Source organism: Eucyclogobius newberryi, unplaced genomic scaffold (assembly GCF_026437365.1).
Source record: "Eucyclogobius newberryi isolate DKJ021-1_F unplaced genomic scaffold, fEucNew1.0.hap1 SCAF_103, whole genome shotgun sequence".
In the NCBI taxonomy this organism is placed as follows: Eukaryota; Metazoa; Chordata; class Actinopteri; order Gobiiformes; family Gobiidae; genus Eucyclogobius; species Eucyclogobius newberryi.
The window spans coordinates 235,864-263,131 of NW_027315728.1; the positions used below are offsets into that span (position 1 = coordinate 235,864).

A 27,268-nucleotide genomic window follows, 5' to 3' on the forward strand; every position below is an offset into this window, starting at 1 on the left:
ACATCAATCATTCCTTACCAAAAAACTGAGAAACAAGGAGTGAAAAGAGTGCATTTACTCTTCAGGGTACTTATTCAGGGATACTTTTCAATCTCTAATTGCAAATTGTAAAAGAGCTCTTTCGGGTGATAAATTTTTCTGTACATGTAAACAACTGATTTGCTTGAAAGGCTATTATGAAAGCCCTGCTGGGATTTAAACCCAGAATTTCCTGTTTACTAGACAGGCACTTTAACCATCTAAGCCACAGCGCCTCTTAAATGCTACTTTAACCTGTTTCAGCTAGATATTCAGTGACCAATGTTACTTCATAGATTTTGCGCGTGCAATAGCTCTTCCAATCGTCCCTGGGTGGGCTCGAACCACCAACCTCCCGGTTAACAGCCGAGCGCACTGGCCAATTGCGCCACAGAGACAAACAGCCCGGTTAATAAAATATTTGCACCTTGACAAGCCGCAATATGTTTTTTTTAAAGCGAGCCAGCAACATTCGAAAGTTCAGCCCCTGTCCAATCAACTGCGTTTAATGGAGAGCGAGGGCATCAATCTTTCTACCTTTGAGCTAAATCCCCTGTACCAATGTAGCTATAAAAAACTGGAAGTCTTTCAATCAATCGACTCTCGCCAATTTATTGTGCACTCAATATACTGCAGTTAATCTGGATATTGAGGAAAAATGGCAAAATAATGTTATTTGACATAATGCCGATGTATTTGCTTACTTTTTCAAGCACACTTGGCAATTGAACCTCGTTCAGCAGTGCCTTTCATCAGATAGTAAAGCGAGCAGATTTTCCATTGTAAAAAAAAAATGTGTTCTCTCACCATTAGCGACTCTGGTGGGACGCGAACACACAACCTTTAATGCCCTTGCAAATTATGCCTAGACACGGTTTTCATCCAAAATGGGTCCACATCAGTCATTCCTTGCCAACAAACTGAGAATCAAAAAGTGAAAAGAGTGCAGTTAATCTGTGTGTGCAGGGATACTTTTCCATCTTATTCCAATTTGTAACAGCAGCGCATTTTCTGTCGTTGTAAATAATTTGCATGCTTGAATGGACAACTGAGTAGTAGTAGGTTTGAGATGGGCCGGTAATTATTTAGCACTGTGGCATCAAGACTGCTCTTCTTTAAGAGAGGCTTAATGACTGCAGTTTTAAGGCTCTTGGGAAAATTCCAGATCCAAGCAACATGTTGACTTTTTGATTGATTGGAGCCAACAGACTACTCATGACCTCCACTGAGCACCCCCTTGAACCCCTGGAGCCCCCGGAGCACCTCCAGAGCCACCCCCCCACTCCTCCAGACTCACCCCGGGGAAGGGCCACTCTGGCTGGGCATGGCCTCCACTGAGCACCCCCTGGAACCCCCGGAGCACCTCCAGAGCCACCCCCCACTCCTCCAGACTCACCCCGGGGAAGGGCAACTCTGGCTGGGCGTGGCCTCCGCAGCACCCCCTGGAACCCCTGGAGCCCCCGGAGCACCTCCAGAGCCACCCCCCACTCCTCCAGACTCACCCCGGGGAAGGGCCACTCCGGCCGGGCATGGCCTCCGCTGAATACCCCCTGGAACCCATGGAGCACCTCCAGAGCACCCCGCATTCCCCCAAACTCAGTCTGGGGACGGGCCACTCTTCTCCGGGTCGCGGGCTCTGGGACTCCGGGGATGACCACCGGGGACCAGGCTCTCCCTTCGAACCCGGGGACCCACACTTAAGCACCCCAACACGGGCTACACACCCTTGGTTCAGCCCCCTGGAGGTCCGTGCCCTTGGTACTATACCTTGGAAGTCCGTGCCCTTGGTACTCTGACTGGAGTACCAAGGGAACGGCCCAGCACTCACCACAGGGGTTCGCGCCGGCTGACAAACTCAGAGACGAGGAAGGGACCGGAGTCCGACCAAATATATCATCTGGCGCTGTGTCCAGCGTGAGGGTGAGCCTTGCAAATTATGCCTAGAAGTCCAATGCGCTATCCATTGCGCCACAGAGCCCATACATCCTTCCATGATGCTCATTTCCACAAACGCAAAACACGGTTTTCATCCAAAATGGGTCCACATCAGTCATTCCTTGCCAACAAACTGAGAATCAAAAAGTGAAAAGAGTGCAGTTAATCTGTGTGTGCAGGGATACTTTTCCATCTTATTCCAATTTGTAACAGCAGTGCATTTTCTGTCGTTGTAAATGATTTGCATGCTTGAATGGACAACTGAGTAGTAGTAGGTTTGAGATGGGCCGGTAATTATTTAGCACTGTGGCATCAAGACTGCTCTTCTTTAAGAGAGGCTTAATGACTGCAGTTTTAAGGCTCTTGGGAAAATTCCAGATCCAAGCAACATGTTGACTTTTTGATTGATTGGAGCCAACAGACTGCTCACCATAGACTTTAAAAATCTAGTAGGCAATGCATAAAGGCAGCATGTAGTGGAACTCAGACTTGTGGTGATCTCTTGGAAAGTTTTGTCAGCCACGAATGCAAAATGGGTTAACTCCAGTTGTCTAGCTGGCTGCGTGCTTGTTATCTGCAAATAATGGTATTTTTAATGTTCTGAACTGAGTCTTGCAAAGAAGACTGCAAACTCATTGCACCTGGAGAAATACAGAAACCATCAAAGTAACATTTACCACACTGTAATTTGAAATATTAACCCGCTTTGTCATTAGCAGGTCCAGAGTGTGCCCTTTCCCCTTGGTGGGGCCACTCAGGTGCTGAGTAAGACCAAAGCTTCTGAGGACAGCGCCAAACTCTTTAGAAGAAGACGAGGTTGAGCGGGACGTGAAGGAAGAAAGGAACAGTCACTCACGTACGGGAAACTCCTACCAAGCAGTGGCCAGCCTATAGCACACTGGGATTCTGTGGTAATTGAACCAAGTTTAGCAGTTCCTTTCATCAGTTAATAACACAAGCAGGCTTTCCTATTTACCAATGTAGATAACAGGGGTTACAACAGTGACTCCGGTGGGTCTCGAACTCACAGCCTTTGAATGCCTTTGCAACTTTTGCCTGATTCCCCTTTTTCACAAAAGCAAAACAGTCATCCGAAAACGGTCTACATCAATCATTCCTTACCAAAAAACTGAGAAACAAGGAGTGAAAAGAGTGCATTTACTCTTCAGGGTACTTATTCAGGGATACTTTTCAATCTCTAATTGCAAATTGTAAAAGAGCTCTTTCGGGTGATAAGTTTTTCTGTACATGTAAACAACTGATTTGCTTGAAAGGCTATTATGAAAGCACTGCTGGGATTTAAACCCAGGATTTCCTGTTTACTAGACAGGCACTTTGACCATCTAAGCCACAGTGCCTCTTAAAAGCTGCTCCAACCTGTTTCAGCTACATATTCAGTGACCAATATTACCTCATAGATTTTGCCTGCAATACCTCTTCCAATCGTCCCTGGGTGGGCTCAAACCACCAACCTCCCGGTTAACAGCCGAGCGCGCTGCCCAATTGCGCCACAGAGACAAACAGCCCGCTCAATAAAATATTTGCCAGTCGACAAGCCGCAATCTTTTTTTTTTAAAGAGAGCCAGCAACATTCAAAAGTTCAGCCCCTGTCCAATCAACTGTGTTTAATGGAGAGCGAGGGCATCAATCTTTCTACCTTTGAGCTAAATCCCCTGTACCAATGTAGCTATAAAAAAACTGGAAGTCTTTCAATCAATCGACTCTCGCCAATTTATTGCGCACTCAATATACTGCAGTTAATCTGGATATTGAGGAAAAATTGCAAGATAATGTTATTTGACATAATGCCGATGTATTTGCTTACTTTTTCAAGCACACTTGGCAATTGAACCTCGTTCAGCAGTGCCTTTCATCAGATAGTAAAGCGAGCAGATTTTCCATTGTAAAAAAACTAGTATGTTCTCTCACCATTAGCGACTCTGGTGGGACTCGAACCCACAACCTTTGAATGCCCTTGCAAATCATGCCTATGAGTCCAATGCGCTATCCTTTGCGCCACAGAGGCCATACATCCTTCCTTGATGCTTATTTCCACAAACGCAAAACACGGTTTTCATCCAAAATGGGTCCACATCAGTCATTCCTTGCCAACAAACTGAGAATCAAAAAGTGAAAAGAGTGCAGTTAATCTGTGTGTGCAGGGATACTTTTCCATCTTATTCCAATTTGTAACAGCAGCGCATTTTCTGTCGTTGTAAATGATTTGCATGCTTGAATGGACAACTGAGTAGTAGTAGGTTTGAGATGGGCCGGTAATTATTTAGCACTGTGGCATCAAGACTGCTCTTCTTTAAGACAGGCTTAATGACTGCAGTTTTAAGGATCTTGGGAAAATTCCAGATCCAAGCAACATGTTGACTTTTTGATTGATTGGAGCCAACAGACTGCTCACCATAGACTTTAAAAATCTAGTAGGCAATGCATAAAGGCAGCATGTAGTGGAACTCAGACTTGTGGTGATCTCTTGGAAAGTTTTGTCAGCCACAAATGCAAAATGGGTTAACTCCAGTTGTCTAGCTGGCTGCGTGCTTGTTATCTGCAAATAATGGTATTTTTAATGTTCTGAACTGAGTCTTGCAAAGAAGACTGCAAACTCATTGCACCTGGAGAAATACAGAAACCATCAAAGTAACATTTACCACACTGTAATTTGAAATATTAACCCGCTTTGTCATTAGCAGGTCCAGAGTGTGCCCTTTGCCCTTGGTGGGGCCACTCGGGTGCTGAGTAAGACCAAAGCTTCTGAGGACAGCGCCAAACTCTTTAGAAGAAGACGAGGTTGAGCGGGACGTGAAGGAAGGAAGGAACAGTCACTCACGTACGGGAAACTCCTACCAAGCAGTGGCCAGCCTATAGCACACTGGGATTCTGTGGTAATTGAACCAAATTTAGCAGTTCCTTTCATCAGTTAATAACACAAGCAGGCTTTCCTATTTACCAATGTAGATAACAGGGGTTACAACAGTGACTCTGGTGGGTCTCGAACTCACAGCCTTTGAATGCCTTTGCAACTTTTGTCTGATTCCCCTTTTTCACAAAGCAAAACAGTCATCCAAAAACGGTCTACATCAATCAATCAATCCTTACCATCAAACTGAGAAACAAGGAGTGAAAAGAGTGCATTTACTCTGTTTATTCAGGGATACTTTTCAATCTCTAATGTAAAAGAGCTCTTTCGGGTGATAAGTTTTTCTGTACATGTAAACAACTGATTTGCTTGAAAGGCTATCATGAAGGCACTGCTGGGATTTGAACCCAGGATCTCCTGTTTACTAGAGAGGCACTTTGACCATCTAAGCCACAGCGCCTCTTAAAAGCTGCTCCAACCTGTTTCAGCTAGATATTCAGTGACCAATATTACCTCATAGATTTTGCCTGCTATACCTCTTCCAATCGTCCCTGGGTGGGCTCGAACCACCAACCTCCCGGTTAACAGCCGAGCGCGCTGCCCAATTGCGCCACAGAGACAAACAGCCCGCTCAATAAAATATTTGCGAGTCGACAAGCCGCAATATCTTTTTTTTTAAAGAGAGCCAGCAACATTCGAAAGTTCAGCCCCTGTCCAATCAACTGTGTTGAATGGAGAGCGAGGGCATCAATCTTTCTACCTTTGAGCTAAATCCCCTGTACCAATGTAGCTATAAAAAAACTGGAAGTCTTTCAATCAATCGACTCTCGCCAATTTATTGCGCACTCAATATACTGCAGTTAATCTGGATATTGAGGAAAAATTGCAAGATAATGTTATTTGACATAATGCCGATGTATTTGCTTACTTTTTCAAGCACACTTGGCAATTGAACCTCGTTCAGCAGTGCCTTTCATCAGATAGTAAAGCGAGCAGATTTTCCATTGTAAAAAAACTAGTATGTTCTCTCACTATTAGCGACTCTGGTGGGACTCGAACCCACAACCTTTGAATGCCCTTGCAAATTATGCCTAGAAGTCCAATGCGCTATCCATTGCGCCACAGAGCCCATACATCCTTCCATGATGCTCATTTCCACAAACGCAAAACACGGTTTTCATCCAAAATGGGTCCACATCAGTCATTCCTTGCCAACAAACTGAGAATCAAAAAGTGAAAAGAGTGCAGTTAATCTGTGTGTGCAGGGATACTTTTCCATCTTATTCCAATTTGTAACAGCAGCGCATTTTCTGTCGTTGTAAATGATTTGCATGCTTGAATGGACAACTGAGTAGTAGTAGGTTTGAGATGGGCCGGTAATTATTTAGCACTGTGGCATCAAGACTGCTCTTCTTTAAGACAGGCTTAATGACTGCAGTTTTAAGGATCTTGGGAAAATTCCAGATCCAAGCAACATGTTGACTTTTTGATTGATTGGAGCCAACAGACTGCTCACCATAGACTTTAAAAATCTAGTAGGCAATGCATAAAGGCAGCATGTAGTGGAACTCAGACTTGTGGTGATCTCTTGGAAAGTTTTGTCAGCCACAAATGCAAAATGGGTTAACTCCAGTTGTCTAGCTGGCTGCGTGCTTGTTATCTGCAAATAATGGTATTTTTAATGTTCTGAACTGAGTCTTGCAAAGAAGACTGCAAACTCATTGCACCTGGAGAAATACAGAAACCATCAAAGTAACATTTACCACACTGTAATTTGAAATATTAACCTGCTTTGTCATTAGCAGGTCCAGAGTGTGCCCTTTGCCCTTGGTGGGGCCACTCAGGTGCTGAGTAAGACCAAAGCTTCTGAGGACAGCGCCAAACTCTTTAGAAGAAGACGAGGTTGAGCGGGACGTGAAGGAAGGAAGGAACAGTCACTCACGTACGGGAAACTCCTACCAAGCAGTGGCCAGCCTATAGCACACTGGGATTCTGTGGTAATTGAACCAAATTTAGCAGTTCCTTTCATCAGTTAATAACACAAGCAGGCTTTCCTATTTACCAATGTAGATAACAGGGGTTACAACAGTGACTCTGGTGGGTCTCGAACTCACAGCCTTTGAATGCCTTTGCAACTTTTGTCTGATTCCCCTTTTTCACAAAAGCAAAACAGTCATCCAAAAACGGTCTACATCAATCAATCAATCAATCAATCAATCAATCCTTACCATCAAACTGAGAAACAAGGAGTGAAAAGAGTGCATTTACTCTGTTTATTCAGGGATACTTTTCAATCTCTAATTAAAAAATGTAAAAGAGCTCTCTCGGGTGATACGTTTTTCTGTACATGTAAACAACTGATTTGCTTGAAAGGCTATCATGAAGGCACTGCTAGGATTTGAACCCAGGATCTCCTGTTTACTAGACAGGCACTTTGACCATTTAAGCCACAGCGCCTCTTAAAAGCTGCTCCAACCTGTTTCAGCTACATATTCAGTGACCAATATTACCTCATAGATTTTGCCTGCTATACCTCTTCCAATCGTCCCTGGGTGGGCTCGAACCACCAACCTCCCGGTTAACAGCCGAGCGCGCTGGCCAATTGCGCCACAGAGACAAACAGCCCGCTCAATAAAATATTTGCGAGTCGACAAGCCGCAATATCTTTTTTTTTAAAGAGAGCCAGCAACATTCGAAAGTTCAGCCCCTGTCCAATCAACTGTGTTTAATGGAGAGCGAGGGCATCAATCTTTCTACCTTTGAGCTAAATCCCCTGTACCAATGTAGCTATAAAAAACTGGAAGTCTTTCAATCAATCGACTCTCGCCAATTTATTGCGCACTCAATATCCTGCAGTTAATCTGGATATTGAGGAAAAATTGCAAGATAATGTTATTTGACATAATGCCGATGTATTTGCTTACTTTTTCAAGCACACTTGGCAATTGAACCTCGTTCAGCAGTGCCTTTCATCAGATAGTAAAGCGAGCAGATTTTCCATTGTAAAAAAACTAGTATGTTCTCTCACCATTAGCGACTCATTTCCACAAACGCAAAACACGGTTTTCATCCAAAATGGGTCCACATCAGTCATTCCTTGCCAACAAACTGAGAATCAAAAAGTGAAAAGAGTGCAGTTAATCTGTGTGTGCAGGGATACTTTTCCATCTTATTCCAATTTGTAACAGCAGCGCATTTTCTGTCGTTGTAAATGATTTGCATGCTTGAATGGACAACTGAGTAGTAGTAGGTTTGAGATGGGCCGGTAATTATTTAGCACTGTGGCATCAAGACTGCTCTTCTTTAAGACAGGCTTAATGACTGCAGTTTTAAGGATCTTGGGAAAATTCCAGATCCAAGCAACATGTTGACTTTTTGATTGATTGGAGCCAACAGACTGCTCACCATAGACTTTAAAAATCTAGTAGGCAATGCATAAAGGCAGCATGTAGTGGAACTCAGACTTGTGGTGATCTCTTGGAAAGTTTTGTCAGCCACAAATGCAAAATGGGTTAACTCCAGTTGTCTAGCTGGCTGCGTGCTTGTTATCTGCAAATAATGGTATTTTTAATGTTCTGAACTGAGTCTTGCAAAGAAGACTGCAAACTCATTGCACCTGGAGAAATACAGAAACCATCAAAGTAACATTTACCACACTGTAATTTGAAATATTAACCTGCTTTGTCATTAGCAGGTCCAGAGTGTGCCCTTTGCCCTTGGTGGGGCCACTCAGGTGCTGAGTAAGACCAAAGCTTCTGAGGACAGCGCCAAACTCTTTAGAAGAAGACGAGGTTGAGCGGGACGTGAAGGAAGGAAGGAACAGTCACTCACGTACGGGAAACTCCTACCAAGCAGTGGCCAGCCTATAGCACACTGGGATTCTGTGGTAATTGAACCAAATTTAGCAGTTCCTTTCATCAGTTAATAACACAAGCAGGCTTTCCTATTTACCAATGTAGATAACAGGGGTTACAACAGTGACTCTGGTGGGTCTCGAACTCACAGCCTTTGAATGCCTTTGCAACTTTTGTCTGATTCCCCTTTTTCACAAAAGCAAAACAGTCATCCAAAAACGGTCTACATCAATCAATCAATCAATCAATCAATCAATCAATCAATCAATCAATCCTTACCATCAAACTGAGAAACAAGGAGTGAAAAGAGTGCATTTACTCTGTTTATTCAGGGATACTTTTCAATCTCTAATTAAAAAATGTAAAAGAGCTCTTTCGGGTGATACGTTTTTCTGTACATGTAAACAACTGATTTGCTTGAAAGGCTATCATGAAGGCACTGCTGGGATTTGAACCCAGGATCTCCTGTTTACTAGACAGGCACTTTGACCATCTAAGCCACAGCGCCTCTTAAAAGCTGCTCCAACCTGTTTCAGCTAGATATTCAGTGACCAATATTACCTCTAGATTTTGCCTGCTATACGTCTTCCAATCGTCCCTGGGTGGGCTCGAACCACCAACCTCCCGGTTAACAGCCGAGCGCGCTGCCCAATTGCGCCACAGAGACAAACAGCCCTCTCAATAAAATATTTGCGAGTCGACAAGCCGCAATATCTTTTTTTTTAAAGCGAGCCAGCAACATTCGAAAGTTCAGCCCCTGTCCAATCAACTGTGTTTAATGGAGAGCGAGGGCATCAATCTTACTACATTTGAGCTAAATCCCCTGTACCAATGTAGCTATAAAAAACTGGAAGTCTTTCAATCAATCGACTCTCGCCAATTTATTGCGCACTCAATATCCTGCAGTTAATCTGGATATTGAGGAAAAATTGCAAGATAATGTTATTTGACATAATGCCGATGTATTTGCTTACTTTTTCAAGCACACTTGGCAATTGAACCTCGTTCAGCAGTGCCTTTCATCAGATAGTAAAGCGAGCAGATTTTCCATTGTAAAAAAACTAGTATGTTCTCTCACCATTAGCGACTCTGGTGGGACTCGAACCCACAACCTTTGAATGCCCTTACAAATTATGCCTAGAAGTCCAATGCGCTATCCATTGCGCCACAGAGCCCATACATCCTTCCATGATGCTCATTTCCACAAACGCAAAACACGGTTTTCATCCAAAATGGGTCCACATCAGTCATTCCTTGCCAACAAACTGAGAATCAAAAAGTGAAAAGAGTGCAGTTAATCTGTGTGTGCAGGGATACTTTTCCATCTTATTCCAATTTGTAACAGCAGCGCATTTTCTGTCGTTGTAAATGATTTGCATGCTTGAATGGACAACTGAGTAGTAGTAGGTTTGAGATGGGCCGGTAATTATTTAGCACTGTGGCATCAAGACTGCTCTTCTTTAAGACAGGCTTAATGACTGCAGTTTTAAGGATCTTGGGAAAATTCCAGATCCAAGCAACATGTTGACTTTTTGATTGATTGGAGCCAACAGACTGCTCACCATAGACTTTAAAAATCTAGTAGGCAATGCATAAAGGCAGCATGTAGTGGAACTCAGACTTGTGGTGATCTCTTGGAAAGTTTTGTCAGCCACAAATGCAAAATGGGTTAACTCCAGTTGTCTAGCTGGCTGCGTGCTTGTTATCTGCAAATAATGGTATTTTTAATGTTCTGAACTGAGTCTTGCAAAGAAGACTGCAAACTCATTGCACCTGGAGAAATACAGAAACCATCAAAGTAACATTTACCACACTGTAATTTGAAATATTAACCTGCTTTGTCATTAGCAGGTCCAGAGTGTGCCCTTTGCCCTTGGTGGGGCCACTCAGGTGCTGAGTAAGACCAAAGCTTCTGAGGACAGCGCCAAACTCTTTAGAAGAAGACGAGGTTGAGCGGGACGTGAAGGAAGGAAGGAACAGTCACTCACGTACGGGAAACTCCTACCAAGCAGTGGCCAGCCTATAGCACACTGGGATTCTGTGGTAATTGAACCAAATTTAGCAGTTCCTTTCATCAGTTAATAACACAAGCAGGCTTTCCTATTTACCAATGTAGATAACAGGGGTTACAACAGTGACTCTGGTGGGTCTCGAACTCACAGCCTTTGAATGCCTTTGCAACTTTTGTCTGATTCCCCTTTTTCACAAAAGCAAAACAGTCATCCAAAAACGGTCTACATCAATCAATCAATCAATCAATCAATCAATCCTTACCATCAAACTGAGAAACAAGGAGTGAAAAGAGTGCATTTACTCTGTTTATTCAGGGATACTTTTCAATCTCTAATTAAAAAATGTAAAAGAGCTCTTTCGGGTGATACGTTTTTCTGTACATGTAAACAACTGATTTGCTTGAAAGGCTATCATGAAGGCACTGCTGGGATTTGAACCCAGGATCTCCTGTTTACTAGACAGGCACTTTGACCATCTAAGCCACAGCGCCTCTTAAAAGCTGCTCCAACCTGTTTCAGCTAGATATTCAGTGACCAATATTACCTCTAGATTTTGCCTGCTATACGTCTTCCAATCGTCCCTGGGTGGGCTCGAACCACCAACCTCCCGGTTAACAGCCGAGCGCGCTGCCCAATTGCGCCACAGAGACAAACAGCCCTCTCAATAAAATATTTGCGAGTCGACAAGCCGCAATATCTTTTTTTTTAAAGAGAGCCAGCAACATTCGAAAGTTCAGCCCCTGTCCAATCAACTGTGTTTAATGGAGAGCGAGGGCATCAATCTTACTACATTTGAGCTAAATCCCCTGTACCAATGTAGCTATAAAAAACTGGAAGTCTTTCAATCAATCGACTCTCGCCAATTTATTGCGCACTCAATATCCTGCAGTTAATCTGGATATTGAGGAAAAATTGCAAGATAATGTTATTTGACATAATGCCGATGTATTTGCTTACTTTTTCAAGCACACTTGGCAATTGAACCTCGTTCAGCAGTGCCTTTCATCAGATAGTAAAGCGAGCAGATTTTCCATTGTAAAAAAACTAGTATGTTCTCTCACCATTAGCGACTCTGGTGGGACTCGAACCCACAACCTTTGAATGCCCTTATAAATTATGCCTAGAAGTCCAATGCGCTATCCATTGCGCCACAGAGCCCATACATCCTTCCATGATGCTCATTTCCACAAACGCAAAACACGGTTTTCATCCAAAATGGGTCCACATCAGTCATTCCTTGCCAACAAACTGAGAATCAAAAAGTGAAAAGAGTGCAGTTAATCTGTGTGTGCAGGGATACTTTTCCATCTTATTCCAATTTGTAACAGCAGCGCATTTTCTGTCGTTGTAAATGATTTGCATGCTTGAATGGACAACTGAGTAGTAGTAGGTTTGAGATGGGCCGGTAATTATTTAGCACTGTGGCATCAAGACTGCTCTTCTTTAAGACAGGCTTAATGACTGCAGTTTTAAGGATCTTGGGAAAATTCCAGATCCAAGCAACATGTTGACTTTTTGATTGATTGGAGCCAACAGACTGCTCACCATAGACTTTAAAAATCTAGTAGGCAATGCATAAAGGCAGCATGTAGTGGAACTCAGACTTGTGGTGATCTCTTGGAAAGTTTTGTCAGCCACAAATGCAAAATGGGTTAACTCCAGTTGTCTAGCTGGCTGCGTGCTTGTTATCTGCAAATAATGGTATTTTTAATGTTCTGAACTGAGTCTTGCAAAGAAGACTGCAAACTCATTGCACCTGGAGAAATACAGAAACCATCAAAGTAACATTTACCACACTGTAATTTGAAATATTAACCCGCTTTGTCATTAGCAGGTCCAGAGTGTGCCCTTTCCCCTTGGTGGGGCCACTCAGGTGCTGAGTAAGACCAAAGCTTCTGAGGACAGCGCCAAACTCTTTAGAAGAAGACGAGGTTGAGCGGGACGTGAAGGAAGGAAGGAACAGTCACTCACGTACGGGAAACTCCTACCAAGCAGTGGCCAGCCTATAGCACACTGGGATTCTGTGGTAATTGAACCAAGTTTAGCAGTTCCTTTCATCAGTTAATAACACAAGCAGGCTTTCCTATTTACCAATGTAGATAACAGGGGTTACAACAGTGACTCTGGTGGGTCTCGAACTCACAGCCTTTGAATGCCTTTGCAACTTTTGTCTGATTCCCCTTTTTCACAAAAGCAAAACAGTCATCCGAAAACGGTCTACATCAATCAATCAATCAATCAATCAATCAATCAATCAATCCTTACCATCAAACTGAGAAACAAGGAGTGAAAAGAGTGCATTTACTCAGGGATACTTTTCAATCTCTAATTGCAAAATGTAAGAGCTCTTTCGGGTGATAAGTTTTTCTGTACATGTAAACAACTGATTTGCTTGAAAGGCTATCATGAAGGCACTGCTGGGATTTGAACAGGATCTTCTGTTTACTAGACAGGCACTTTGACCATCTAAGCCACAGCGCCTCTTAAAAGCTGCTCCAACCTGTTTCAGCTAGATATTCAGTGACCAATATTACCTCTAGATTTTGCCTGCTATACCTCTTCCAATCGTCCCTGGGTGGGCTCGAACCACCAACCTCCCGGTTAACAGCCGAGCGTGCTGCCCAATTGCGCCACAGAGACAAACAGCCCTCTCAATAAAATATTTGCGAGTCGACAAGCCGCAATATCTTTTTTTTTAAAGCGAGCCAGCAACATTCGAAAGTTCAGCCCCTGTCCAATCAACTGTGTTTAATGGAGAGCGAGGGCATCAATCTTTCTACCTTTGAGCTAAATCCCCTGTACCAATGTAGCTATAAAAAACTGGAAGTCTTTCAATCAATCGACTCTCGCCAATTTATTGCGCACTCAATATCCTGCAGTTAATCTGGATATTGAGGAAAAATTTCAAGATAATGTTATTTGACATAATGCTGATGTAATTGCTTACTTTTTCAAGCACACTTGGCAATTGAACCTCGTTCAGCAGTGCCTTTCATCAGATAGTAAAGCGAGCAGATTTTCCATTGTAAAAAAACTAGTATGTTCTCTCACCATTAGCGACTCTGGTGGGACTCGAACCCACAACCTTTGAATGCCCTTACAAATTATGCCTAGAAGTCCAATGCGCTATCCATTGCGCCACAGAGCCCATACATCCTTCCATGATGCTCATTTCCACAAACGCAAAACACGGTTTTCATCCAAAATGGGTCCACATCAGTCATTCCTTGCCAACAAACTGAGAATCAAAAAGTGAAAAGAGTGCAGTTAATCTGTGTGTGCAGGGATACTTTTCCATCTTATTCCAATTTGTAACAGCAGCGCATTTTCTGTCGTTGTAAATGATTTGCATGCTTGAATGGACAACTGAGTAGTAGTAGGTTTGAGATGGGCCGGTAATTATTTAGCACTGTGGCATCAAGACTGCTCTTCTTTAAGACAGGCTTAATGACTGCAGTTTTAAGGATCTTGGGAAAATTCCAGATCCAAGCAACATGTTGACTTTTTGATTGATTGGAGCCAACAGACTGCTCACCATAGACTTTAAAAATCTAGTAGGCAATGCATAAAGGCAGCATGTAGTGGAACTCAGACTTGTGGTGATCTCTTGGAAAGTTTTGTCAGCCACAAATGCAAAATGGGTTAACTCCAGTTGTCTAGCTGGCTGCGTGCTTGTTATCTGCAAATAATGGTATTTTTAATGTTCTGAACTGAGTCTTGCAAAGAAGACTGCAAACTCATTGCACCTGGAGAAATACAGAAACCATCAAAGTAACATTTACCACACTGTAATTTGAAATATTAACCCGCTTTGTCATTAGCAGGTCCAGAGTGTGCCCTTTCCCCTTGGTGGGGCCACTCAGGTGCTGAGTAAGACCAAAGCTTCTGAGGACAGCGCCAAACTCTTTAGAAGAAGACGAGGTTGAGCGGGACGTGAAGGAAGGAAGGAACAGTCACTCACGTACGGGAAACTCCTACCAAGCAGTGGCCAGCCTATAGCACACTGGGATTCTGTGGTAATTGAACCAAGTTTAGCAGTTCCTTTCATCAGTTAATAACACAAGCAGGCTTTCCTATTTACCAATGTAGATAACAGGGGTTACAACAGTGACTCTGGTGGGTCTCGAACTCACAGCCTTTGAATGCCTTTGCAACTTTTGTCTGATTCCCCTTTTTCACAAAAGCAAAACAGTCATCCGAAAACGGTCTACATCAATCAATCAATCAATCAATCAATCCTTACCATCAAACTGAGAAACAAGGAGTGAAAAGAGTGCATTTACTCAGGGATACTTTTCAATCTCTAATTGCAAAATGTAAGAGCTCTTTCGGGTGATAAGTTTTTCTGTACATGTAAACAACTGATTTGCTTGAAAGGCTATCATGAAGGCACTGCTGGGATTTGAACAGGATCTTCTGTTTACTAGACAGGCACTTTGACCATCTAAGACACAGCGCCTCATAAATGCTACTTTAACCTGTTTCAGCTAGATATTCAGTGACCAATGTTACCTCATAGATTTTGCCTGCGATAGCTCTTCCAATCGTCCCTGGGTGGGCTCGAACCACCAACCTCCCGGTTAACAGCCGAGCGCGCTGGCCAATTGCGCCACAGAGACAAACAGCCCGCTCAATAAAATATTTGCGACTCAACAAGCCGCAATATCTTTTTTTTTAAAGCGAGCCAGCAACATTCGAAAGTTAAGCCCCTGTCCAATCAACTGTGTTTAATGGAGAGCGAGGGCATCAATCTTTCTACCTTTGAGCTAAATCCCCTGTACCAATGTAGCTATAAAAAAACTGGAAGTCTTTCAATCAATCGACTCTCGCCAATTTATTGCGCACTCAATATACTGTAGTTAATCTGGATATTGAGGAAAAATTGCAAGATAATGTTATTTGACATAATGCCGATGTATTTGCTTACTTTTTCAAGCACACTTGGCAATTGAACCTGGTTCAGCAGTGCCTTTCATCAGATAGTAAAGCGAGCAGATTTTCCATTGTAAAAAACTAATATGTTCTCTCACCATTAGCGACTCTGGTGGGACTCGAACCCACAACCTTTGAATGCCCTTGCAAATTATGCCTAGAAGTCCAATGCGCTATCCATTGCGCCACAGAGCCCATACATCCTTCCATGATGCTCATTTCCACAAACGCAAAACACGGTTTTCATCCAAAATGGGTCCATATCAGTCATTCCTTGCCAACAAACTGAGAATCAAAAAGTGAAAAGAGTGCAGTTAATCTGTGTGTGCAGGGAGACTTTTCCATCTTATTCCAATTTGTAACAGCAGCGCATTTTCTGTCATTGTAAATAATTTGCATGCTTGAATGGACAACTGAGTAGTAGTAGGTTTGAGATGGGCCGGTAATTATTTAGCACTGTGGCATCAAGACTGCTCTTCTTTAAGAGAGGCTTAATGACTGCAGTTTTAAGGATCTTGGGAAAATTCCAGATCCAAGCAAAATGTTGACTTTTTGATTGATTGGAGCCAACAGACTGCTCACCATAGACTTTAAAAATCTAGTAGGCAATGCATAAAGGCAGCATGTTGTGGAACTCAGACTTGTGGTGATCTCTTGGAAAGTTTTGTCAGCCACAAATGCAAAATGGGTTAACCCTTTAAGCACCAAAGTCGCAGAAATGCGACTTTATCGTACAAGGAAATTTATGAAATAATAGTAGAAAATGAATCACTTCAGTCATTGGTCGGTTCGGTGCAACTTCCTCTTATTAGCCAGGTATGATCTAGGGCAGATCCGGTAAGGAAGAAAATGGCTGGAGGAAGTACACGTGGCATACAATTTACAGCAGATTCTGACTCTGAAGGAAATTATCTCCCCGAGAGTGACGATGGATTTCCAAGTGGAGATGAAGGGACTTCGAAACAACGGACAGGTGCAAAGGACAGACGGAGGCGAGGAACCAGTGGAACCAGTGGCTGCAGTAAAACTTGCCCGGTGGATGAGAGCTGGGACATGCTGAGAGAGGTCGAGGTATTTGAGGCATGGATCAAACCTTTTGAAGACCCAGTTGGCTACACAGGAGAGATGGATCTGACGGATGCTAATCCATTTGATATTCTGTCACTCTTTCTGACCGATCAGTTTTGGACTTTCATTACTGATGAGACAAATAGATATGCACATCAGTGTATGGCACCTATGATTCTGAAGCCACATTCAAGATTTCTTGAGTGGTATGATGTATCAGTCACCGAAATGAAAGCTTTCTTCGCTTTGCATCTCTCCATGGGCCTTGTTGAGAAACCTGAAATCGAGGATTACTGGGGAACATTTTGGCTTACACAAACGCCTGGATTTGGAAATGTAATGTCAAGAAACAGATTTGAAATCATTCTTTCGTTCTTTCATTTTGTCAACAATAATGATTATGTGAGAACAGGCGAGCCCGGGCACGATAAACTGTTCAAAGTCCGCCCAATAATAGATTTGATTATTCCCAAATTTGCAGCAGTTTACAGTCCAATCAAGGAGCTTTCTTTAGATGAAATGACAATAGCTTTCAAGGGGAGATCTTCACTAAAATGTTACTCTCCGAATAAACCTGACAAATATGGCTATAGAGTGTATGCCCTGAGTGAAAGCTGTTCAGGGTATGTTTTGCGCTGGTCAATGCACACTGGACAGTACAAAAATAATGCAAGCAACATCAGTGCAACACACGCAGTTGTCCGTGAGTTGGTTTCTCCCTTTACGGGCAAAGGACACGAGATTTACATGGACAGTTACTATACCTCGCCTGTAATTGCAAATGAATTAGCAGATTTGGAAACTGAACTGTGTGGGACGGTAAGGATTACCAGGTTGGGGATGCCAAAATGCCTTGGTAAAAGTGTCTTACAGCTGAAAAAAGGAGATGACCCAGTTTTTTGCAGAAAGGGAAAACTCCTGGCTTGTGCTTGGCACGATACTAAACGTCTCACCATGTTGTCCACAGTCCATGGAAATGATTGTGTTCAGAGGAGGATCCGATCCAAGACAGATGACACTGGCTTCCGTGACACCTGTATGTGTCGACACGTACAACGCCTACATGGGTGGAGTGGACACTGCTGACCAGAGGATGAAGACATACCTCTTTCCACACAGGTCCCGGAAATGGTATCATCGCATATTCAATGCCATTATAAGCATAAGTATTGTCAACTCACACATCATATACACCAAATCCACTCCAGGCCCACACAAACCTTTAAAGGTTTACATTCAGAACATTATTGATGCATTACTGGCTGATCACTCCAAAAAACAAGAGAGGCGCTCAAGACCGGAGGGTGAAATGCCACAGAGACTCACAGAGCGTCATTGGCTTTGTCAAGCAGAGGGACGTCCAGACTGCGCCGTGTGCTCTGACCGCTCTCGTACCAAAGGCAGGCGGCAAACAAAGTACAGGTGCCGTCAGTGTGGCGTTGGCCTCTGTGCGGTTCCATGCAACGAGAGAAACCATACGCTAAAAAACTTTAAATGCTGTCATTTGGATATGTAAAAGTGCAGGGTACCTTGACCCTGGATGGACATCTTTTCTGTGATGGCTCTCTCCTTTCTTCACTGCTTTCTCCACAACCTGCCTGGCACCAATGATGGATGTATAAGTTGGAAAAATAAAAAAAATACATAATAAATACCGTGTTTGTCATCATTTGGTCAGAACTTGTAATCAGGGCCCGAGTTTGAAGATGTGAGCAAAAGGGGTGAAAATGGGTTAAAATGTGAAAAAACACCAAAATGAGCAAAATGAAATAATCCCCCATCATCAGTGCACTGTTTGCCCCCAGAAAAGCACTCCCCTGGGGCCTGGAGGTGATCTGACCACCAGAATATAGTACCATATACCCCTGCTGGACTTAGAAAAAAAAACCGAGCTTCCAGCCAATAGTACACTATACCCGAGGGACTCTGTCGTTTTTCGGCAATAGTACACTATACCCGAGGGACTCTGTCGTTTTTCGGCAATAGTACACTATACCCGAGGGACTCTGTCGTTTTTCGGCAATAGTGCACTATACCCGAGGGACTCTGTCGTTTTTCGGCAATAGTACACTATACCCGAGGGACTCTGTCGTTTTTCCGGGCCGTAGTATGAAGTTGTGAGCAAAAGGGGTGAAAATGGGTTAAAATGTGAAAAAAACACCAAAATGAAATAATCCCCCATCATCAGTGCACTGTTTGCCCCCAGAAAAGCACTCCCCTGGGGCCTGGAGGTGATCTGACCATCAGAGTATAGCACCATATGCCCCTGAGGGACTTAGAGTAAAAACCGAAATAGTACACTATACCTAAAGACTCTGTCGTTTTTCGGCAATAGTACACTATATACCGTTGGACTTAGTCGTTTTTTGGGCTCGTGGGAATAAGCGTTCAGCTCAAGAATCCCGGGCTAAATCACGCTGCTCCCGAGAAATTCTTACGCTGCTCTCACGCGGAATGTGCAAAATGGTAATGCTGGGAGGGACGGGCGGGCGGTTTTTGAGAATGACGTTTTTCGCAATCGAAACAGGTACATTTCCTGGTTGTGCGGCTACCGGGCAAGGAGCTCGTTTGACGGACACACGAGAACCGCGATCGATGGGCCCCGTTCTGGTTTTATCCATCTTCCAAGGCTCCTTCACAGCCGTAATGTCAAGTCATGGTTCGGAGGTGCGGAGGTGAGCGTCGGATCACAGAGCCTCTGAATGGAGCCCCGCGCTCCGCGCTCCTCCGCGCTCTAAGCGCCGCTCAGACCCGGCATGAGAGGGTCTATTTTCGGCTTGATTTTACCAGACTCCCGGGCACTTCCAGAAGCTTGCTGTTTGCTCTGATTGCTCGGGGCAGAGCACAGTGTCACGCTGACCACGGGCTGTACGCGGAGGTGAGAGCTGGTTGTAAGGCGGATCACGGAGCCTCTGAATGGAGCCCCGCGCTCCGCGCTCCTCCGCGCTCTAAGCGCCACTCAGACCCGGCATGAGAGGGTCTATTTTCGGCTTGATTTTACCAGACTCCCGGGCACTTCCAGAAGCTTGCTGTTTGCTCTGATTGCTCGGGGCAGAGCACAGTGTCACGCTGACCACGGGCTGTACGCGGAGGTGACCCGCTCCGTGATCTTAGCGCCGCCCAGACCCAGGGCCATCCACCCCGCACACGGCCAGACTTTGCCCGGCCAGGGAGCACCTTCTGCGGGTTGGAGGCTCCGGGTCGGAGCCCCTGGAGCCTGGAGCCCTCACCGGGCCCCGAACTCGGCTGCCGGAGGCAGTGCAGTGCCTCATGGATAAAAGTGCACCCAGCCGGTCTCGAACTCGCGTGAGGCGGAGCAGGGATCCATGAATCAACCATGAAAATGGTACAAATCATGGTTCTATGTATACCAGACAAGGAGCTTGGTCTATTGGCACTCAAGACCCGCCATCGTAGGGCCCCGTTCTGGTTTTATCCAGCTTCGAAGGCTCCTGCGCACTGCGGGTTTGTTTACATTTTGCGGCTGTGGTTTGCTCCGGCTAACCTCACGCCGGACACGTTGGAAGCGAGGCCGAGACAGAGGTCCCACCAGGCGCGGGGCGTCAGTCTGACTGGCTTCCCCCGCGCCTGGCCCCTTGTCTCCGGAGATGGGACCGTCACTCACCCCCGCACTGAAGGACGCGCGGCTTGAAGGATGATGGCTGCGCTTAGCCCCTGTGCCAGGGGCTCTGAGCCAGTCCTCTTCAGCCTCAACGCGTCCGGTGGGAACACAGTCCGGGTCCATTGTCACTCACCCCTGCGCAGAAGGACGCGCGGCTTGGAGGATGATGGCTGCGCTTAGCCCCTGGCACAGGGGCTCTGCACCAGTCCCCTTCAGCCTCAACGCGTCCGGTGGAACAACAGTCCAGGCCCTCTGTCACTCACCCCCGCACTGAAGGACGCGCGGTTTGAAGGATGATGGCTGTGCTCAGCCCCTGTGCCAGGGGCTCTGAGCCAGTCCCCTTCAGCCTCAACGCGTCCGGTGGGAACACAGTCCGGGTCCACTGTCACTCACCCCTGCGCAGAAGGACGCGCGGCTTGGAGGATGATGGCTGCGCTTAGCCCCTGGCACAGGGGCTCTGCACCAGTCCCCTTCAGCCTCAACGCGTCAGGTGGAACAACAGTCCAGGCCCACTGTCACTCACCCCCGCACTGAAGGACGCGCGGCTTGGAGGATGATGGCTGCGCTTAGCCCCTGTTACAGGGGCTCTGCGCCAGTCTCCTTCAGCCTCAACGCGTCCGACGGAACCACAGTCCGGGCCCATTGTCACTCACCCCCGCGCAGCAGGAGGCGCGGCTTGAAGGATGATGGCTGCGCTTAGCCCCTGGGCCCAAGGGCTCTGCGCCAGTCCCCTTCAGCCTCAACGTGTCCGATGGCTCTGCGCGGGGCGGGGGGCAGGGCCGGCGCATATTTTTGGTCCGACTCCGGTCCCTTCCTCGTCTCTGAGTTTGTCAAATGCAGCGCCTGTCCAGGGCTCACTTTGCTATCAACTGGCTGGTCACCGCCATCGTAGGGCCCCGTTCTGGTTTCATCCAGCTTCGAAGGCTCCTGCGCACTGCGGGGTTGTAGGCATTTGTGGTCCTGATTTGCGCTGGCTCACCCTCACGCTGGACACAGCGCCAGATGATATATTTGGTCCGACTCCGGTCCCTTCCTCGTCTCTGAGTTTGTCAAATGCAGCGCCTGTCCAGGGCTCACTTTGCTATCAACTGGCTGGTCACCGCCATCGTAGGGCCCCGTTCTGGTTTCATCCAGCTTCGAAGGCTCCTGCGCACTGCGGGGTTGTAGGCATTTGTGGTCCAGAGCCCCGGCTCTAAATTAAACCTGTTACCCTAGTAGGCCGGCCTCCGGGTCCCCCTCTCTTCTTCGGTTATGGAGTACATTGGGCGCGGGGGCAGCCAGTGGAGGGCAAAGGCCCTGCCTCCAAGTGTGGTGTAGGGGACAGGGGAGCCAGGGCCTTGGGGTCCTGGTGCTTTTTATCTTTTAAAGTGGCTCAGAGTACCAAGGGCACAGACTTCCAGGGGGCTGCACCAAGGGTGTGTAGCTCGTGTGGGGGTGCTTAAGTGTGGGTACCCGGGGACGAAAGGTGGGCCGGGGCCGGCGCGAGCCTCTGTGGTGAGTGCTGGGCCGTTCCCTTGGTACTCCAGTCAGAGTACCAAGGGCACGGACTTCCATGGTATAGTACCAAGGGCACGGACCTCCAGGGGGCTGAACCAAGGGTGTGTAGCCCGTGTGGGGGTGCTTAAGTGTGGGTCCCCGGGTTCGAAGGGAGGGCCTGGTCCCCGGTGGTCATCCCCGGAGTCCCAGAGCCTGCAACCCGGGGAAGAGTGGCCCGTCCCCAGACTGAGTTTGGGGGAATGCGGGGTGGCTCTGGAGGTGCTCCGTGGGTTCCAGGGGGTGTTCAGTGGAGGCCATGCCCAGCCAGAGTGGCCCGTCCCCAGACTGAGTTTGGGGGAATGCGGGGTGGCTCTGGAGGGGCTCCAGGGGTTCCAGGGGGTGCTCGGCGGAGGCCATGCCCAGCCAGAGTGGCCCTTCCCCGGGCAGAATCTGGGGAGAGTGGGGGGTGGCTCTGGAGGTGCTCCGGGGGCTCCAGGGGTTCCAGGGGGTGTTCAGTGGAGGCCATGCCCAGCCAGAGTGGCCCGTCCCCAGACTGAGTTTGGGGGAATGCGGGGTGGCTCTGGAGGGGCTCCAGGGGTTCCAGGGGGTGCTCGGCGGAGGCCATGCCCAGCCAGAGTGGCCCTTCCCCGGGCAGAATCTGGGGAGAGTGGGGGGTGGCTCTGGAGGTGCTCCGGGGGCTCCAGGGGTTCCAGGGGGTGTTCAGTGGAGGCCATGCCCAGCCAGAGTGGCCCGTCCCCAGACTGAGTTTGGGGGAATGCGGGGTGGCTCTGGAGGGGCTCCAGGGGTTCCAGGGGGTGCTCGGCGGAGGCCATGCCCAGCCAGAGTGGCCCTTCCCCGGGCAGAATCTGGGGAGAGTGGGGGGTGGCTCTGGAGGTGCTCCAGGGGCTCCAGGGGTTCCAGGGGGTGTTCAGTGGAGGCCATGCCCAGCCAGAGTGGCCCGTCCCCAGACTGAGTTTGGGGGAATGCGGGGTGGCTCTGGAGGGGCTCCAGGGGTTCCAGGGGGTGCTCGGCGGAGGCCATGCCCAGCCAGAGTGGCCCTTCCCCGGGCAGAATCTGGGGAGAGTGGGGGGTGGCTCTGGAGGTGCTCCGGGGGCTCCAGGGGGTGCTCAGTGGAGGCCATGCCCAGCCAGAGTGGCCCTTCCCCGGGCAGAATCTGGGGAGAGTGGGGGGTGGCTCTGGAGGTGCTCCGGGGGCTCCAGGGGTTCCAGGGGGTGCTCAGTGGGGGCCATGCCCAGCCAGAGTGGCCCTTCCCCGTGGTGAGTCTGGAGGAGTGGGGGGTGGTTCTGGAGGGGCTCCAGGGGTTCCAGGGGGTGCTCGGCGGAGGCCATGCCCAGCCAGAGTGGCCTTTCCCCGGGCAGAGTGTGGGGAGAGTGGGGGGTGGCTCTGGAGGTGCTCCGGGGGCTCCAGGGGGTGCTCAGTGGAGGCCATGCCCAGCCAGAGTGGCCCTTCCCCGGGCAGAATCTGGGGAGAGTGGGGGGTGGCTCTGGAGCTGCTCCGGGGGCTCCAGGGGTTCCAGGGGGTGCTCAGTGGAGGCCATGCCCAGCCAGAGTGGCCCTTCCCCGGGCAAAGTCTGGCCGTGTGCGGGGTGGATGATCCCTGCTCCGCCTCACGCGAGTTCGAGACCGGCTGGGTGCACTTTTATCCATGAGGCACTGCACTGCCTCCAGCAGCCGAGTTCGGGGCCCGGTGAGGGCTCCAGGCTCCAGGGGCTCCGACCCGGAGCCTCCGACCCGCAGAAGGTGCTCCCTGGCCGGGCAAAGTCTGGCCGTGTGCGGGGTGGGTGATCCCTGCTCCGCCTCACGCGAGTTCGAGACCGGCTGGGTGCACCTTTATCCATGAGGCACTGCACTGCCTCCGGCAGCCGAGTTCGGGGCCCGGTGAGGGCTCCAGGATCCAGGGGCTCCGACCCGGAGCCTCCGACCCGCAGAAGGTGCTCCCTGGCCGGGCAAAGTCTGGCCGTGTGCGGGGTGGGTGATCCCTGCTCCGCCTCACGCGAGTTCGAGACCGGCTGGGTGCACTTTTATCCAAGAATCAACTGGAGTGTGGAGCTTCTACGGGCCTCCAGGGGCACTGCCGACCCAGAGCTGTGCCCCGGCTTCAGTTCTCTGTATCTCAGGAAGTTTTTTATTCATACATTTATTTCATCCATAATCTCTGTCGCCTAAAGGGTTATTCCTGATTAGAAAAGCCATCAGTGAAAAGTAACACATTCTAGCAGAGGATGGTTTCAATCCATCGTCCTCTGGGTTATGGGCACAGCACGCTTCCGCTGCGCCACTCTGCTGAATGCTCTCCTTCGATGGGACTTGAACCTAAAATACCTGGTTTAGGGGGCCAGTGCATTATACCTACGGGGCTATATACATCTAAATGACTCAAATTGCTTCAAAATGTGTTATCTAGATTCAAAGGTAATGCAGAACTGGGATCTTGCACAGAAGCACTGTGCTCTACCACTGAGCTACATCCCCATCTACTGCCTGTCATGATTTTTTTCCAAGCAAGGTTTGGAGACAACACCTTTCCCTTTGTGCCATGAACAGACTACTGAATGGCGCTGCAGGGGACTGAACCCAGGATTTACTACATGCCCTTGATCTGAAAGAAATGCTGAGAAATGAAACATGCTGGTTTATAAAATGGAACGAAAGCTTGAAAGTTGTGCTCCCAAACAGACGTTGCTGACAGGATTCAATTCCAGTTGACAGAAATCCTAACCACTAGAGCATATGGGAAATGTAAGAATCAAGTGTAAAAGATTGAAGTGTAACATAAGCCTCATGGATGTTGGAGAGGTTAAGGAACAGTGCTCAGTTGGGGCACCAGCTTTTAAGCAAGCATGTTTACTATCTAAAAGTGCTTGGTTCTGCATGTAATGGAAAGAAGCCCACTCTACGTGCAACAAATCTCGTGATTTGTATTTTGCTTTTGCTAAATAGAAGTATTTCTTGATATTGAATACAGTTCATTTTGCTCTCAAATTTGAGATATTGTTTTGTTTCAAACAAAGCATTTGACTGAGTGCATGAAAACATTTTGGGTAAGAAGCACTATCTGGCCATTCTGAGTTTGTGTTGGATCCCTACTAGATATTCTGGCCGAGTGGTCTAAGGGGCTAGATTTAGGTTCGTGTCCCTGTGAAGGGATGCATTCAAATCCAACAACTGTTAGACTGCATGGAAAAGCTAAAAGTCGATTACTAGATATTAAAGCTGCGCCCAAATGCGTGATATTTTTCTATGCCTCGCTGGACACCATTTAAAGGTTTTTGCACTTGTTTTCACAACATGTCCTGTGCGTAATGTGGATACAAGTCTTCCAAGAGCAGGAAATTCCCATACCGGGAGTTGAACCCGGGCCACCTGGGTGAAAACCAGGAATCCTAACCGCTACACCATATGGGAAGGATTACAAAGCAACTGATTGAATTATAAAGTAGACCTCAGTGATGTTTGAGAGTTGAGGAACAGTCCAAACAGTGCATATTTGGGGAATCAGCTTGTTAGCAAGCATTTTTAATCCAATCTAAAAGTGTTTGATTCTGCATGTAATTGAAAGAAGCCCATTCTAAATGGAAAAAGTCTCGTGATTTGTATGTTGCTTGTCGTTCAGCCAATAAGACCATGGACCTGAAATCCACAATACGGGATTTTGGAGGCTATTGTCCTATGCATTATAATTATGGGGTTTTGTACACCTAATGGACTCAAATTGCTTCAAAATGTGTAACCATAGTTCTTTTTTGACCTACATCTTGTTGGTTCAGCATGAGTATGCAATTTTACTAGGTGCTGATTGCTGGACCATTATCTTAAAGACAAGAGAGTTACTTAAACATAGCGTTGACTTTGATTACTTGTGAAGTAACATAGTCTTGAAAGAGTTCCTTCTCAGCTATTTTTCCCCCCAAAAAAGAAATGACAATGTAGGATGGATTAAATAAAAGTGCTGCTCGATTAAATGGAAGGTGGAACTGGGAGCTTGCGCTGAAACTCAGCTTCCATCATCTATATCGGCATCAGTTGTGAATAAACCTACACTTTGCTGACTAGCTAGGTTAATCCTGATTAGAAAAGCCATCAGTGAAAAGTAACACATTCTAGCAGAGGATGGTTTCGATCCATCGACCTCTGGGTTATGGGCCCAGCACTCTTCCGCTGCGCCACTCTGCTGAGTGCTCTCCTTCGATGGGACTTGAACCTAAAATCCCTGGTTTAGGGGGCCAGTGCATTATACCTACGGGGCTATATACATCTAAATGACTCAAATTGCTTCAAAATGTGTTATCTAGATTCAAAGGTAATGCAGAACTGGGATCTTGCACAGAAGCACTGTGCTCTACCACTGAGCTACATCCCCATCTACTGCCTGTCATGATTTTTTTCCAAGCAAGGTTTGGAGACAACACCTTTCCCTTTGTGCCATGAACAGACTACTGAATGGCGCTGCAGGGGACTGAACCCAGGATTTCCTACATGCCCTTGATCTGAAAGAAATGCTGAGAAATGAAACATGCTGGTTTATAAAATGGAACGAAAGCTTGAAAGTTGTGCTCCCAAACAGACGTTGCTGACAGGATTCAATTCCAGTTGACAGAAATCCTAACCACTAGAGCATATGGGAAATGTAAGAATCAAGTGTAAAAGATTGAAGTGTAACATAAGCCTCATGGATGTTGGAGAGGTTAAGGAACAGTGCTCAGTTGGGGCACCAGCTTTTAAGCAAGCATTTTTACTATCTAAAAGTGCTTGGTTCTGCATGTAATGGAAAGAAGCCCACTCTACGTGCAACAAATCTCGTGATTTGTATTTTGCTTTTGCTAAATAGAAGTATTTCTTGATATTGAATACAGTTCATTTTGCTCTCAAATTTGAGATATTGTTTTGTTTCAAACAAAGCATTTGACTGAGTGCATGAAAACATTTTGGGTAAGAAGCACTATCTGGCCATTCTGAGTTTGTGTTGGATCCCCACTAGATATTCTGGCCGAGTGGTCTAAGGGGCTAGATTTAGGTTCGTGTCCCTGTGAAGGGATGCATTCAAATCCAACAACTGTTAGACTGCATGGAAAAGCTAAAGGTCGACTACTAGATATTAAAGCTGCGCCCAAATGCGTGATATTTTTCTATGCCTCGCTGGACACCAATTGAAGGTTTTTACACTTGTTTTCACAACATGTCCTGTGCGTAATGTGGATACAAGTCTTCCAAGAGCAGGATATTCCCATACCGGGAGTTGAACCCGGGCCACCTGGGTGAAAACTGCGAATCCTAACCGCTAGACCATATAGGATGGATTACAAAGCAACTGATTGAATTATAAAGTAGACCTCAGTGATGTTTGAGAGTTGAGGAACAGTCCAAACAGTGCATATTTGGGGAATCAGCTTGTTAGCAAGCATTTTTAATCCAATCTAAAAGTGTTTGATTCTGCATGTAATTGAAAGAAGCCCATTCTAAAT

The 27,268-nt window shown here is 46.8% G+C and overlaps 16 non-coding genes across 16 annotated transcripts; all 16 read right to left on the bottom strand.

Moving 5' to 3' along the window:
• Positions 1-3,237: 3,237 nt before the first annotated feature.
• On the bottom strand, positions 3,238-3,311 carry trnat-agu (transfer RNA threonine (anticodon AGU)). Its single transcript has one exon. It is a non-coding gene; the product is annotated as a tRNA-Thr (tRNA).
• Positions 3,312-5,208: 1,897 nt separating this feature from the next.
• On the bottom strand, positions 5,209-5,282 carry trnat-agu (transfer RNA threonine (anticodon AGU)). The gene has a single exon. It is a non-coding gene; the product is annotated as a tRNA-Thr (tRNA).
• An 86-nt stretch (positions 5,283-5,368) lies between these two features.
• Positions 5,369-5,442, bottom strand: trnan-guu (transfer RNA asparagine (anticodon GUU)). Its single transcript has one exon. It is a non-coding gene; the product is annotated as a tRNA-Asn (tRNA).
• Positions 5,443-5,860: 418 nt separating this feature from the next.
• trnar-ucu (transfer RNA arginine (anticodon UCU)) lies at positions 5,861-5,951 on the bottom strand. The gene is given in 2 exon segments: positions 5,861-5,896; positions 5,915-5,951. It is a non-coding gene; the product is annotated as a tRNA-Arg (tRNA).
• A 1,254-nt stretch (positions 5,952-7,205) lies between these two features.
• trnat-agu (transfer RNA threonine (anticodon AGU)) lies at positions 7,206-7,279 on the bottom strand. The gene has a single exon. It is a non-coding gene; the product is annotated as a tRNA-Thr (tRNA).
• Positions 7,280-7,365: 86 nt separating this feature from the next.
• Positions 7,366-7,439, bottom strand: trnan-guu (transfer RNA asparagine (anticodon GUU)). Its single transcript has one exon. It is a non-coding gene; the product is annotated as a tRNA-Asn (tRNA).
• Positions 7,440-9,110: 1,671 nt separating this feature from the next.
• trnat-agu (transfer RNA threonine (anticodon AGU)) lies at positions 9,111-9,184 on the bottom strand. The gene has a single exon. It is a non-coding gene; the product is annotated as a tRNA-Thr (tRNA).
• Positions 9,185-9,269: 85 nt separating this feature from the next.
• Positions 9,270-9,343, bottom strand: trnan-guu (transfer RNA asparagine (anticodon GUU)). The gene has a single exon. It is a non-coding gene; the product is annotated as a tRNA-Asn (tRNA).
• A 417-nt stretch (positions 9,344-9,760) lies between these two features.
• Positions 9,761-9,851, bottom strand: trnar-ucu (transfer RNA arginine (anticodon UCU)). Its single transcript is given in 2 exon segments — positions 9,761-9,796; positions 9,815-9,851. It is a non-coding gene; the product is annotated as a tRNA-Arg (tRNA).
• Positions 9,852-11,105: 1,254 nt separating this feature from the next.
• Positions 11,106-11,179, bottom strand: trnat-agu (transfer RNA threonine (anticodon AGU)). Its single transcript has one exon. It is a non-coding gene; the product is annotated as a tRNA-Thr (tRNA).
• An 85-nt stretch (positions 11,180-11,264) lies between these two features.
• Positions 11,265-11,338, bottom strand: trnan-guu (transfer RNA asparagine (anticodon GUU)). The gene has a single exon. It is a non-coding gene; the product is annotated as a tRNA-Asn (tRNA).
• Positions 11,339-11,755: 417 nt separating this feature from the next.
• trnar-ucu (transfer RNA arginine (anticodon UCU)) lies at positions 11,756-11,846 on the bottom strand. Its single transcript is given in 2 exon segments — positions 11,756-11,791; positions 11,810-11,846. It is a non-coding gene; the product is annotated as a tRNA-Arg (tRNA).
• A 1,899-nt stretch (positions 11,847-13,745) lies between these two features.
• trnar-ucu (transfer RNA arginine (anticodon UCU)) lies at positions 13,746-13,836 on the bottom strand. Its single transcript is given in 2 exon segments — positions 13,746-13,781; positions 13,800-13,836. It is a non-coding gene; the product is annotated as a tRNA-Arg (tRNA).
• Positions 13,837-15,233: 1,397 nt separating this feature from the next.
• Positions 15,234-15,307, bottom strand: trnan-guu (transfer RNA asparagine (anticodon GUU)). Its single transcript has one exon. It is a non-coding gene; the product is annotated as a tRNA-Asn (tRNA).
• Positions 15,308-15,724: 417 nt separating this feature from the next.
• On the bottom strand, positions 15,725-15,815 carry trnar-ucu (transfer RNA arginine (anticodon UCU)). The gene is given in 2 exon segments: positions 15,725-15,760; positions 15,779-15,815. It is a non-coding gene; the product is annotated as a tRNA-Arg (tRNA).
• Positions 15,816-25,139: 9,324 nt separating this feature from the next.
• Positions 25,140-25,211, bottom strand: trnae-uuc (transfer RNA glutamic acid (anticodon UUC)). The gene has a single exon. It is a non-coding gene; the product is annotated as a tRNA-Glu (tRNA).
• Between the last annotated feature and the right edge of the window lie 2,057 nt (positions 25,212-27,268).